This window comes from Phyllostomus discolor, chromosome 2, assembly GCF_004126475.2.
Source record: "Phyllostomus discolor isolate MPI-MPIP mPhyDis1 chromosome 2, mPhyDis1.pri.v3, whole genome shotgun sequence".
Taxonomy (NCBI): domain Eukaryota; kingdom Metazoa; phylum Chordata; class Mammalia; order Chiroptera; family Phyllostomidae; genus Phyllostomus; species Phyllostomus discolor.
The window spans coordinates 64,608,903-64,624,306 of NC_040904.2; the positions used below are offsets into that span (position 1 = coordinate 64,608,903).

The window sequence follows — 15,404 nt, forward strand, 5'->3', positions numbered from 1 at the left end:
AGTAATTCTGTTTCTGTTTTTCATTTTACTCTGATCTTACCACATTGACAATATGAGCACGGGCCAAGACCATTAAGAGCTTAATTGTTCATGTGCTAAGTGTTCGCAAATTCATCCTTTCAATCTAAAGAAAACAAAAGATGAAGTCACAAGACTCTGATGCAAATTGTACATACATTGTCTAATTATGTGTAGATAAAGAACTGTTCTTTTATATTCTAGATTTTAAACTTCTGTGCCTGGAAATATGGATTTTTATTTTACTTGCTTCAGTTATTGATCAGGTGTACCTACAGAAATCTCTTGATTTTAGTAAGAGAAGGATTTTTCTGTGGACCAGCATAAAAGCTCTGCAAAGGGATAACCTAATTGCCCATGCAGACTGACAGGGCAAGCATTGACTATGTTGTCTGGGACTTTGGTCATTGGGATTTATCCAATTGAGGTCTGCCCATTGGCTGGCAAGTTTATACTACAATTGACTGTTCCATTAGTAAGGAAGCTTTCATTCAAACCTCTAAAGAATAAAGGAAAATGGGAAAAAGAAAAAAAGACTCTCTAGTATCTTCATCCATTATCAATAATGCCTGGGACTGACAGTTGTAGTTGGCAATATTGAATGTATCTTTTCTTCTATGTAAAATTTCAATATGAAGTTATTCAAATTATGCTCTGACTATGTCAGTATCTGAATTTTCCAGGTGTATATGGGCTAGATTCAAATGGAAGTTAGGTAGCTTTTATTCACCCACTCATATTTTGAAAAACACTTAGAAAGTAGTTGAGAACAGAGCTTATCTTCCTCTCCTGTGGCTGTGCAGTCTGCCCCCTCGTGGTGGAGAGCGTCAGTCAGAACCTGGAATGATAAGAATGTGGTCAGTTCAGGCCTCAGGGCTGGCTGCAATAGTGTGCCTGATTGATTTTTGTTGGGATGTAACAGCTGAACCATTTGAAATTTATCACATGTAATATGAATTTACCTGTTCAAACCATAGCTGTATACTAATTCTTAAATGTGGGGCTGTTCATTTTAATTCAATACACTAAGGAAATGAACTTTAAGACATACAGCCACCCTCTATGCAGTCTATTTCTAAAGGCTTTACTTTGGACCCATGCTCTTCTTCCTTCCCTACCTGGTTTAAAACTCTTCTTTCCTCTATGGGCTTCTACTGGAAGATAGTTTTCTTTTTTCTTTTTAGCAGTTGCTAACTGGTCACTTAAGTTTTAATGTTCAGTATGATTCAGAACTTTTACCTTTTTCGAGTTCTTAAAGATTTCTCTTGTCTGGATTTTAAACGTGGCCTTTGGGGAGTGGCAGTGACTGTGACAGATGGCGAAGGAATAGTATTGCACTTTGGTGCTGTTTCTGTCTTTGCCTCTTGATCTCTCTCCGCTTTCTTAAGGCAAATTATAGATTTCTTTTTGCCTCTAGAGGGACGCGGATAGCAGTTGCCAGTTGTATGGCTTTTTGTTTCTAGGCTCTTAAAATGAAAGGGCTCTTATTTAATTAGACTTTGTTATTACATTTATGTAATACATTTCTACATTTACTAATGAAGAAAACTGATTAGTATGTTAATCAAATACCTGACTAGACAGGAAGGTGGTGTGTTGAATCACAGGGCAAAAGAATAAAGTTTTTCTTTGGTTTGTTTGAAGGTATATTCCCTCTAGTGGTCCCAGAATGGTATTTTACATACAGACTATTATACAAACATTTTTTTGAAGATGTCCTTTCAAAAACTGTTACCTCATATGTGTAATTTATGTGTTCTATATATTAATGAAAGTGGCTTGCAACTGAAATTAAGCTCCCTAAAAGAACTTAGAAATCTTCAGTTATTAAACTCAAAATTTTAAGTATGAAAAGTAGACAAAGAAACATTTTTTACAACTTATGGATGCGTTTGAAGGAATGAAAAAGTTGGGTTGTGAGTATGTTTGATATGCAGGTATATTTGAAATATTTCATAGTAAGATAAATTTTAGACACAGGTGGTATAAATCTTAAGCATTAGAATTGTTTTAATTTTATGTTTTAATTACAGTTTACATAAATTATTATTTTGTATTACTTTCAGGTGTACAGCATAGTAGTTAGACTATCATATACTTTACAAAGTGTTTCCCCAATATTTCCAGTGCCCACCTGGCACCACACATAGTTATTATAATAAGCATTAGAATTTTAATGGCACTAATGGTGAATTGAGAATCATAATTATAACTTGATTTTATTTGTTCACATTTGTTTATCCACTTGGAAAGTATTTATGTAATACCAAGAATGTGCATTCCAGAGGATGCAGAAAATACAGAAACAAACAGGAGGTGAGAGATACCAGTGAACAGATGACTCAGCAATGAGGCAGTGCTGGTAGAATTATGCATTAAGAACTTGGGGAGTACACCAAGCACATAGGAGCCACTGTCCTGTGGGTTGGGGAAGACAACTGATCACAAGAGCGGGAGAAATAATTAAGAGATTGGGCACAGTGCAGAGGTGTTACCTCAGCAGAAGGAGCTTTGCGGATTGGTTCTGAGCAATCAGGGAGAATTGGAATTGAAGTGTGGAGGACTTACCTGGGCAGAAACGAGTGGAACACATTGCTTAATAATTTTCCGAGAGCAGACCTTAAGCAAGCACCATGGAATTAGATGAGGTTTTTATCTCTAAGTCACACAACATGAGTATGAATAATCTTGTAAAATTATAGATTCACCCTAGCCAGTGTGGTTCAGTTGTCATCCCATGATCGAAGGGTCACAGATTCGATTCTGGGTTAGGGCCCATGCCGAGATCGTGGGACAGATTCCGGGCCTGCGCACAGCATCCCTGGTCCAGGTGCGTCTGGAAGGCAACTAATCATTGTTTTTGTCTCACGTAGATGTTTTTCACCCCTTCCTCTCTCTCTAAAAACAATGGAAAAGGAAATTTCCATGTCCTCAGGTGATAATAAAAGGAAAATAAAATTTTGGAAGGAATTTACGTTTGTCACTCTATTGTATAACTTAGAGGAGACATACAGTGAAAAGAAATTAACTTGAAAGTATTGCTGAGAAAGTTTTCCTCAACGGAGGCCATGATGACAGAAGAATTAAGTACAACAGAAAGTTCTGGTTTGATTCTAAAGATGGCTGGAAGTTATCAGTTCTAACTGAAAGTGTTGTTTGCCTAATATCATGTTTAAGAAAGTTTTTGGTGGCAAAGTTCAGAAGAAAATCTATCAAATTGATGACCAAGAGCTAGACAAACAAAAGTAAGGAAATGGAAATGGGAAGGTTAAGACAGAGATGAATACTTATTTAAATGATATTTTAAGTTGGTTAGATTGGCTATATTTTGTGCCTATTCTTTAAGATGTTTTCAAGCTAGAATATTATTGAATCTCTAAGATCTTTATTATGAAACTGGTATAATTGCAGGTGTAAAGTTACAGTATATAGAGTCCGACAGAAATAACACCGGCCTGAGTGTGGTTGGTAGGGTAATAATATGGGTGTAATAATTTATAATTTTAATTTGAACATTTTACCTAAAATGTTATATGGTGTACTTGAGTGTGATTTTTTTATGTTACAGAATTTTTTTCTGATTTTGTAATAATATTTTGTAATAAAATGGGCATTATTTGTGCCAGTCCCTGTGTGTTATATGTAATATGTTATATATGTATGCATATGTATATATAAATAATTACAGGTATAAAGACAGGTATAATTATTTGCATCAAATAAAGTTTCATCTCCCATGTCCATAAACATATTCTCTGTTCTGGAAAGTACCTGTGCTTATTCCCACATTTGCATACCCAAGATCCCCACCTGCCTGGGACCACAGCCTTCATGCCCCAAATACAGAAACCCTTCCTGACAGTGCCCACATGCCCTTGACTTTTCTTACCTGGCCTTCTGAGTTGACACTTAATTGTCTCTTATCTCAAGCCCCTGATATCAAATATCTGATGAGACCAAATATGTGATCTGAGAAGCCACTCCAGGCAAATATAGCTGAATAGAGTCTACATTTGCATTTAATCTGTGCCTTCTCCCCACATTAACTGAAAGGAATAGCTTTTCTATGGAAAATGTGCCATTTGATTGAGAAAATGATGTCAAAAACCTTTGGCATCACTTAATCACACTGAGTACAACTGCTGGACTCCACTTATTTATATAACTGAACGTGTACCTGATAAATATTTGCAATACTGATAACAAATTTTCTAGATAATTGAGCATTGCTACTCTTTAGTCTGTTTTTACAGGTGAAATTCCTGAAGATGGTTACAAAGCTCATTGTTCCATCACATGCACACTTTCATGCTTTGTAGGGCCCATGTGCTAGAAAAAGGATGTTGTGAGTAGATTTGGAAATCACTTGGCATTTTTGAGATTTGCCAAACAGCTTGAGATATTTTAAAATATTTTTGTTTGATCAAACCCCAAACTTGTTTTTCCAAGTACTTTTTTTAGGTCAATTTTTATAACCATGTGTAATTTCAAGGAAATTTAACCCATATGTTTGTTTCTGTTACCATGTATTCAAATTGATTTATAGCACATATGTCAGTATTTCCTTTGACACTGTTGTGTAAAGAGGGTGAAAGAGACTTGCAATTTGCTGTGCAGGAAAGTGCACAATGAGACTTTAGATTAATGACCATAGACTATAACCCAGTTCTAACCCCAACGCACTCTTCATGATAAAAGTCACAGGGGACTGTCTATAAGTGTCAGCAAAGGATGAGATCCAGGTACAGCAGTATGTTGATGAATGTGTATTCCTAGCATGGGCTCAAAAGACGGAACTCTGGTGATTGTATAGCACTGTGGAACTGAAGCACTGAAGCCCTTAAATGCTACCAAAGCTCTTTGCCAACTGTGATGAAAAACTAGATCTATGAGCAGTCATATTTACTGGCAAAATAAGACTCAGAACAGCCAACACATTTTATTATTTTGTGTGGCATAGAGCCTAGAAATAGGCTTGTATAATGGGAAAGTTGAAACAGTCAGAATGCTACCATGCTTTACAGGCATAGCAAAAAATCTGAATTTTTTGAACCACAATATTACCTGGAAACATTTCTTTTAAAAATGTATTGATGGTGGGGGGGGAACATTGACCTTCTACTGTTGTTCTACTTATTTATGCATTCATTGGTTTACTCTTGTAAGTGTGCTGACTGGGGCTTGAACCAGCAACCTTGGTGTGTTGGGATGATGCTCTGACAAACTGAGTACCTGGGCCAAGGTTGGAAACTATTGTTAAAATTAAATGGAAATATCAAATCTCCAGTAAGGCACTTGGATTCAACCAATGGGCTACTTTAAAAGTAAGTGATACTTGCCATGGCAAAGATGCTCTGAATGAGAATGGATAATAGCAGGATATCAGAGTCAGTGCTAAGGGGAAGAAAATTACAGTGCAGTTGCAGTATAAGGGGGCAAACATATGTATTTCTAAAAACCAAATTTTGTATGTGCATGTGTGTGTTTTTTTTAAGATTTTATTTATTTTTAGAGAGAAGGGAAGGGAGGGAGAAAGAGAGGTAGAGAAACATCAGTGTGAGAAAAATTCTTACATGGCCCTCACTGGGGACCTGGCCTGCAACCCAGGCCTGTGCCCTGACTGGAAATTGGACCAGCAACCCTTTGGTTCACAGCCCCTGCTCAATCCACTAAGCTACACCAGCCAGGGCTAAAAAACAGATTTTTTAAGAAGTAAGAATTGGTTCATAAGCATTGCAAAGCACAAATCAGTTATTGCATGTATACTGATATCTAGCTCTATACGAATTATTTTTTCTAAATATTTTATTTATTTTTAGACAGAGGGAAAGGAAGAAGAAAGAGAAGGAGAGAAACATCAATGTGTGGTTGCCTCTCACATGCCCCCTACTGAGGACCTGGCCTGCAACCCAGGCATGTGCCCTGACTGAGAGTCAAACCAGCGACCCTTTGGTTCACAGGCCAGTGCTCAATCCACTGAGCCACACCAACCAGGGCTCTATACAAATTTTTGAAACATTAGCAGGAGATATGCTCTCTGATCCCAATATTGTGCCTACAAACAGAGAACATGGACATGTGTACTCGAAGGTGGAATCCCAGTGATTGAAGAGTCAAACAACTCCTAGAACTCTGAGAGCCACTTTGGCTGTTCTGCTTCAGGGTTGTTGGCAACATAAGAGCATTTTTATGAATGTTCCCTTATAGAATGTTAGTTATACCAGGGCAGGTGCAATCAGGGATTTGACAACTCCACCACACTCTGAGTGGACTGACATTTCCTTAGTAGTAACAAGCTGCCACTGTCTGGTGCCATGGGAGCCTCTGGGTTTGATTGAAGAGTGCTGACATTGACTGCTTGTTATTTCATATCTTAGAGCTGCCAGGAGACAACTGATGTCAGCATAAAATTATTTGATAGCTCTGCGTCTGGGGCAGAATGTGAACCTATTGATGCCTATAAAGTAACTATCAAAGACCTGGAACTGAGAATAGGGATAATTGAAGATAGAAATTAATCTGGTTTATTGCTATGTAATCCTCAGTTTTTAATTTGGTCCCCCTAAATGTCAACTGCAACCATCTATGGGATGTATACTGGCTGCACTCATTATACTATGTGCTCATGTAATCCTTACACAACTTTACAAAAGAAGTAGTATTATTTTGATCCTCCTTGACAAAACAGATTACGTTCCTTGAAGGCAGTAGAACCAGGGTTGAAATGCAGCCAATATGGTTCTAGGGTCCATGCTTTCACCTGGAGTGATGCTATTTCTCACCTGGAGTGACACTGGAATCAATGTCTCCAGATGGATGGAATTCTTTCATTGAGCCCCAAGTGATTTTACTTATTTGATTTTCATGTAAGAAAATAACTATTCATTTATCAAGAAAAATAGCAATTAACAACTAGTGCTGTCTGGCAAATACTCACTGAAAGTAAATTGGAAATTTTTATCGTTCTCATAGTTTTTCTGGAGTCAGCATACATTCAATGGAATGACTCCAATCATAAATGGAATCATCAATGACTGGTTCCCTCCTCACAGTACATAGATTCCTGCATTCATTGTTCTTTGAGAACACTGAAAATTTGTAGAGTAGTAAATAAATGTGTGCAAATTTTCACAGATAACACAGAATTCTAAAACTAGGCAGAGTAAATAATAAATGATTATCTAATTTATTAATGGTGGCTCAGTTTGCCATTCTGTTTTAGATCTATTTTTAACCATAGTGATTTTTAAATACAGCCATTTTCTAAAGAATGTTTGCCTCCTTCTGGAAATCTCCACTAAACTCTAAACTTTTCATGTATAATATTTTATGTGTGCATTGATCTTGTTTTGTGTTGTTTTAAAATATATAACCCTTTTATATTTTCTTATTAACCTGAACAATGGCAGGTGACAAGTGCCATTAAATTGCAAATAGAATGTGTGAGTGTATGTGTGTGTGTGTTTCATTTTTCCACCATGGTACAGAAGTCTAGGGGAGTTCTGATTCTCTAATTCTAGCACAATATATAGCAATTGGAAGCATTTAGTTGTGATTAAAACAGATTGAAGGAGATAATCCCTCTGAGAAAGCAGCTTCAAATAGTTTAGCAGGGCTTCTTCAGAGATAAGAATACAGCACAAGCTAATTCCTGCAAAGTCTCCCCAGTGGTACTGGAGACATACCCCTTATTTGCTGTTTTTCCTCCTTATTGGGTTCCATTAGAATTCCTCCTCAACCTGACTTCTGCTTTGATGATTCACTTATTCTATTTTCAAAGAATCAACAATCAGCCTTTTGCTTTACTGATACAGTGAAATACACTTGATGTCATAAAGGAACAGTGTAGACAGTTTCCAATTTACAGTTCAATCATATTTGAAAAGTCATAGGTAAATCATAGACAATTTGGATCTTAGGATATTATTCACCATGGAATCATTGTTCTACAGGAAGATTAAATTTCCTGATCAGCCCTCCAAAGCCTGCTTAACCCATAATGTAGCTGAATATTTTTATAACTAGTACTGTAAAAGTCTAACCTCTTTATGTAATAACAGTTCTATGAGAGTACTTCTAACCATTGTGGATCCAATATTGGAGGGAAAGAATGTCTTTCTTGGGGAGTGTCCTCGGATCAATTTCATTCACAGTGTGTTATTCTTAAGATCAGAGGGACAGGCAGATTTGTGCCTTCTGGGAATAGTGCACTGGAGATAGGACAAAGAGGGAAGAGTGTGTTGGGGCTAATTTATAGATCGTCATCTCCTTACTCCTTTCCCATTGCTATAACCACATTCTGCAAATGAAGACCATCCCCTGAGAAAAGTAGTGGAGCCTAGGGAAGAGAAGGGTAAGGGGCTTGCTTGTTCCTGGATCTTGGCTGCACAGGGGTCAATATTTCTGAAAATGCTCAGTAGCTACCCTTTTACTTTGTATTAAAATGTAAAAGATTGGAAATGTTCCTATTGTACTCACCTCATCATGCTTCTCTTCTTCCCTCCCTACACAACCCTTACTCCCACACCTCCCCTCCCCCTCCAAAATTTCCATGAGCCATTCCTCTCTGGGTACCCACAATGCCATGGTGCTGAGACACATAGGATAACATTATAAGGACTCATTGAAATGAGTAATTAACCATATCCTGCCATTGAGTTTATTAATAAGATTCCAGCCACATTTTGAAAGAAATTAATATTTTAGAACATGGAACACAGTTTGCTGTGTAAATTTGTATAAGCGGGAGCAATAATGTACCAACTCCTATCCTGTAGGGCCACACTATTAAGCTAGATTTATTGACAGACGGCATTTAACTATATCTAAAGTTTTAATCTAACTTTTTTATATGAATCGCCTGCCAGCATATCATCATTTTTCTGTACACCTTTTGCTATGATATTATGTGGCAGTTGATCTGCTGTTTAACTTACAGTAATGATGATGGGCTGCCATTAATAATAATGGCATATGTTAAAAATGTAACAAGGCACCTCAATGCAATAAAAGAGATAGACATATAGTTTAAAACCTTTTAACACTGCATTGCCTCTGCTAATGTTTCATAACACTTTATACCCTGGAAAAAAAGTGGCATAAAAATAGCATGTAAAGTGTTATTCCCACATGCTGTTCTTGGTCTTTGGCATGCCTGTTTTCTCTACATTTCCAAAAACGACAAGAATGCATCCCATCTGATACATCCCGTGAAAATTTTAAGAGCATATTTGAAAACACAAAATATTGTTTTCATAAACTGCTGAAATCTGTGATAGTTTGGCAGTCATCTCAGGAACAAGGCCGGAACTCAGCGCTTTATTTTTTCCTTCTCTTGAATTGTTTAGTCACATCCCCTGAATTCCTCTCCGCTGCATTGCTTTCTCCTGTGTTAATCGATTCTCCCTGAACCACACATGTGAGTGCCTCAACAGTGTCTGGCTGTCGGATTGTCCCCATTAATGATGTAGCATTGATACTGATGTAGTTTCTCTTTTAGAGTAAAAATAGTCTGAAGCTAATTTAGCATTGAGTAAATTAGAAACAAAACTTTTAAGAAAAAGAAGAATGACGGAATCTGCGAGACCAGATGCCAGATTTTTCAGACACCGACATGTGCGTAACATTCTTTTGAGGCGAGAACAGGCAAAACTCTGGGAACTTCTGTTTGTTTTTACTCTCCTTTTATGCCATGAGAATGTAAGATTCACTCCTTACCTGCATAGAAAAAATAGAACAATTTTTTATGTTCTGACCAAGAGAATAACACATTAACTTTTATTTACATAGAATCTTCTACACTGAATGGTCCCATATCCTTAGGAAATATAAGGATCCCACCTGGCTGCTTTTGTGCCAATAACTACAGTAAAACACAATTCCAAAAGAAAGGGTTCAGTCTGGTGAAAGGTAGGTTATAATGAGTTTCCTGAGCTTAGGGTTATGAAGGAAGGAGTCATAGAGATGATAGAAGTTCAACTAGGTTAAAATGAATGAACTTTAGCATTAAACAAACTCAAACTGAATCTCTTCTCTACCACTTAGTATTTTGCTGCTTTCACAATTTTTGTTTACCTCTCTTAACATAAATTAAACCATTGGTTCCTCTGCTTCACCTCAAGGTCCAAGTGGAAGAGATGTTACAGCTACCACTTATTTGATGACTCAGTGTCTGTACTGGGTCAGGGAATGAGCTAGGACTGGGCTTACTCATCCAATAATTGCTCTATGTTGTTAAGGATAATATTTAGACTTGAGTGGCAGTCAGTTATGATTGAGCTCAGGATTTTCAGCAAAAGCTATATCTACACAAGTGAATAAAGGTAGATATTTGTGGTATATGTTTAGAAGCTTATCAGAGGGTCTATTTGAAGTACAAGGCTCAGGCACAGGAGTGAAAAACGAAAAATTTGATGGGAAGTCATACAAGGCCTTGAAAGGCAACCAGAGAAATTTGGGCTTTGATCTGAATACATGTTGTAAACTCGCTGGGTTTCCATTAAGATATATCTAATGAACACTATCTCATTCCTCTTTAGTAATTTTGTTTATTTTTTTAAAATATTAGTGTTTTACTTAAGTCTTAGTGATTCTAAATTCCAATATGAAATAAGTAGCTATGTGACATTGTTTCTCAGTAGTTGACTGACCTGATTAATCCGTTTAAGGAAAAAAGATAAATTCTGTAGAATTCAACATGATGTAGACTTTATCACTCAGGGTGAAAAAGTTAGCTGTGTCTTCCATCATTGGAGTGTGTGCAGTTGAATCTGACAAGCATATAGCCCCGGGGCATCAGGAACACACTTTCTCTAATCTATATTTCAAAATGTGCAGTCGATGTTTGGGCTATGACAGAAAAATATTAAGCCCATTAATATGGTAATTATCTATAGAGTGTTTCTTTGCTTCCATGTACCCCACACTGATTGCTACATAAACAGGATTCAAAGTATAAACTTTTGTGTTCGGGGAAAGTGCCAATGTCTGTGTCTGAATTCATAAACACCACCTTAGAAACCAGGCAATTTCTGTTTACAGCCTAGTGCCTTAGGGAGACTGTTTAATGAGGAGATGTGAAGCCTTTTGCAGTTTATTGTTGATGACATTTTGAGGACACTCGCAGTTGCAGTTGGGTAGACTGAAAACCAATAAAGCTGGGCATTTTCTTAGTTGTGGTTTATGTGCCCCAGAGGGTTATATCAAATTTTACCAGTAATCAAATTTCTACTTGATAGCAATAACAAATTCCTTTTAGTGACTAAATTTCAAATATTTAAGGCAAAGAAAAAAAACAATTGCAAATCTGACATCTAGATTTTCTGAGATTCATAGCATCCCAATGTTACTAGTTATTCAGTTGAATTTAAGGTCACTACCAGTTTTTACAAGCTGGAAATGGCTGCTTTTCTGAATAGATGTGGGATTGTTTTAACTGTTGATATTCTTTGTTCTCTGTATCCAAAATGCAAATTGCTTGAGACATTCCTACAATACAAATTAAATTCATGTTGTTATTCAGAAGACAACTCTGATGTTGAATAAACCTCTTTATTTTGTATTCATAGATCTAGAATAGTGTACATTCACATTAATCACCTCACACTTTTAAAATTAAAAAGAAATAAGGAAATATATTTGTCCTTGCCTTTGTTTCCATTTGAAATTCTTAAAATTATGGACTAAGGCACGAAGTTGTGGTAGAAGATGAGCCAGTGAGTCTGTCCAGGTAGGATAGCGGTGGTGTGGCTTCATCATCCAGTCTGGTCCTCAGCTAAAGGGGTGGGTTTTTGGGGATGGTGTGATGGGGTGTGCAGCTAAAGGTCCTAGAATTGAATTCTATGGCCTTGAATCCAGACCTCATCAATTTCTTACTGTGTATCCTTGACCCAGTTATGTATCCTTATGAGACATTAACTGTAAAATATACAGACCCTCCCTACTCATACATTTTTGGATTATCATAATGATAAAAAGATAATATGGGATTGAATCAATGAAAGCCACAACTCTTCTAAGCCAAGGGTATTTGCAATGTGAATACCTTAGCTCTAAAGTATGACATAAAATTAATCATTAGTAATAGGGGTTATAATTAATATTAGTGTGAGTACAGTTTCATCATCAGAAATGTGTTTGTTGAATATTAAATCAAAGCAGAGGGAGAGTCTTAATGCAAATTTTATCCATGCTGTGGGAAACTTCCTTGTTTTAATCAGGAAGTGTGTCTGATGATTTGCTTTTCCCGATTCCTAGTTGGTGTTTAGTGAAATCTTCTCTATTTGTTCTCCTGGCTCCTCTTTTCTATACTTTGTACAGCCTCCTCTTTTTCTCCAAAAAGAATGGTTCGACAGGATGCAAAGCATGTGATTACAGTTATGCTAGCTTAAGCCACTTTATTATAATCAATTCAGTTGAGTCTTATATTCAGTTCTAGTCTCATGCCAGCCGTCAGCCATTTTATTAGCCATGAAGAGGCTATAGCTTTAGATTTGTTGATTCAATCATGCATTCTTACAATGGTATTTCAGACACCTTAATTAAACTTGGCTGTTCTAAATCTCCTCAGTCACTTCTTCTACTATATTTCCAACTTTCCTCTTAGAAGGGAAGCTATCTGCTTCTGTACCATTGAAAAGGTAAGAAATTCTAGCTGTTTTATTAGGTTGATTACTCTGACAGAATGCAAGTATAGATGCTTTTAAGTGAAAAGATCTACATGAGAAAAATCTATACCTATATTTTTATTATAAATTGGTGATTTCAATTTTAGTGCATCTGATCATAAGGAGAAGTATGTATGTTATTATAATGAACAGTGAGAAACCATTGCCCACTTGACACTTGAAAATAAACTTGACCATGAACTTTATCTCATGTATTCAGGACCCACCATCATATATATCTCAAATTTTACAAATGTGTGTCCACTAGGTGGTTGTGGCCATCTGCAATCAAATATATTATTCAAAACAAAGAGACATTTGTAACTATCACACTTGCTTAGTAAAGAAACTATACATTATGTTTTTTAAAAGTAATTGCCTGTAAGGGGGATGAGGTAGACACTTCTCAGATGGGTGTTCTTTGGGAACATTTTTTTCTAAAATATATATGGAAAGCATATTAACCCAGCATAGGCAAAGGGAACCAGCAAGTATCTGCCCCACTCTACTGATAAACTCAGTTAGATGTAGTAATCTCTTCAAAAAAGAGGCAGGGTCTCATAACCATTCTCTTGTCCATACCTATACCTTAGGGTGAATGATCTCAGTAAAAATAACAGCTACTTTTCTCCAAATGCCTAGATGAACTCAGTTATCCTGGAAGAATGTGAGTTTTGATTGGTAGGTAGGAAGTGATAATCTCAGAACCTTCAATTGTGCTTAGATTCTAGTCAGCAAAAGAGTAAAATAAGGACATTGGGATGGAGGGGTGAAAGATGCATGACTTGGGAGAACTGATGTAGAACAGAAAGTGTGAGGAGGCCAGAGAAACACCTCAGTGGCATAGTTCTGCCTTGGGTACTGTTGACCCATATGAAGCTGAACATCATCTTTGGTGTCATCTTTGGTGGACCTGTCCCAGATGGCCTGTGCTTAGCTTTGGGCACTGACTTTCTTTCATTATACAATACAGTCAGCTAAATGTCTTCTGTAGTTTTTCAGGCCTGAAAAGAGATTTTGTGTTTTGTTTTGTTTTTTTAATTTTACCCAAGCCCAAGTAAGATGAACCATTAACTGCTTCATTCATTTATACATCACAAATATGCTTCTCTTCCACCCTCCCTTTCTACTTCCCTAACATTTACAGGCATGGCCAAAGCTCCCAGATATTCCCTATGATATAACAGGCTTCCTGGCAGAAGAGGCACTCAGAGGAGTGACAGATACTTTTAAGCCTATCGGGAAAAATTGACACAAGCGATTTGTCAGGAATTGTTTTTTGATGGTGTGTGTCCTAGTGAGACATAAACCTGAAGCCAAGGTGGCGGTTATTAAGCCCTATAACTCACATTTTCTTGTGATCCTGAAAACTCTACACAGCCCATAAGAGAATTCCCTGTAGAACAGTATGAGAAAGACACTTACCTATTTTGTAAGGTTATCTCTTTTGTTACATTTGACATTTTCAAGTCAATGGCACTAGGTGAGAAAGATGGACTTTTGCAAAGATACTGATCACAGAAACAAAAAGAAGTTAAAACTTGAAGAGACAATGTAATTTTCTCTTCAGAGGTTGTTTAACCACACACATATGGTTGATATGAAATGATTTTTGCTTTTAGTTGCTAATATTTTACATGGAAAAATCATAAAATAGAGGTTACAGTATCCTTTCATCTGTCTCTCTGTCTATATCTATGCTCTTTATTTACAAAACAAACATGATGATCCTCAGTTTGAAACTAGGGTATGAAGATTTTCTACCTCCGTTTATTTGCTGAGATTAGCTTCTTTACTCCACAGCCCAATCTACTCATAATGCACCTGCCTCCTTATTGGGTATCCATATGGTCACAGCAATCACACTGACTGTGTGATTATTACACATAACCATAGTAAGTGCTAGTCATTGTCTATCCTAGAGTACACATCAAGATGAAGGAAGAAACAAAAACATATTTCACAATCATTTCTTCAGTGACTTTAAAGTGCTGCTACTGCTAGTGGGGAGAAGCACACACACCAAAGATTGAAAGTGTCACATTATAAGTGCTAATAATTAGCCCTCATTCTTTGATGGGAAAGATGGCCTTATAAACCAAAAAATATGGAAATTGTTTTAATTGAACTATATGCAAGATACTGTTGAATCACAAAACAGAACCTCTGTTAATAGTCTATCAAAATAGAATATAAAGCATGAAGGTTCTGGTGACTGCTTGAGAAAGACAAGAATTACTTCATAGTAAAGGCATTTGAGATTGGTTAATGAATGAGTAGGAATATGCCTGGAAAAATAAAAGGGGGAGAGTAGACGGATCCTACTTTCACAAATGCAGTTTTTCGAAGGGTCACAGAGGGCTCTGTAGTTGAATAGACATCTGGGAGCAGGATATTCAGGGTGTGGCTTTATGGGGAGTGAGACTGAATAGAGAGAGTGCAGAGGGCAAAGTGCCTCTTAGGTTAAGCAAAAAATTGTGGATTTTACCCTATGAGCAACAGGAAGGCAAGAGAGACTTATTATTAGCTTCTTTTTTCTATATCTCCTTCTGCTTTTCTTCCAAACTTTCTTATTTTGTTTCTTTCTTTCTCTTTCTTCTCCTTCTTTTCCTTTTTTCTTAAAATTTTGTTTTTAATTAATGTAAGAATAATCCTTCCAGTAGCTGTGTGGTAGGTGGATTAGAATTCTGTAGATTTTTGTATGTTAAACAATTAGAAAAA

General features: G+C 36.7%; 1 protein-coding gene across 18 annotated transcripts in view; it reads left to right on the plus strand.

Annotated features, from left to right (window-relative positions):
* Positions 1-15,404, plus strand: part of ROBO2 (roundabout guidance receptor 2) — a 1,287,372-nt gene that overhangs the window by 965,223 nt on the left and 306,745 nt on the right. The gene's annotated exons all lie outside the window — the stretch shown is intronic.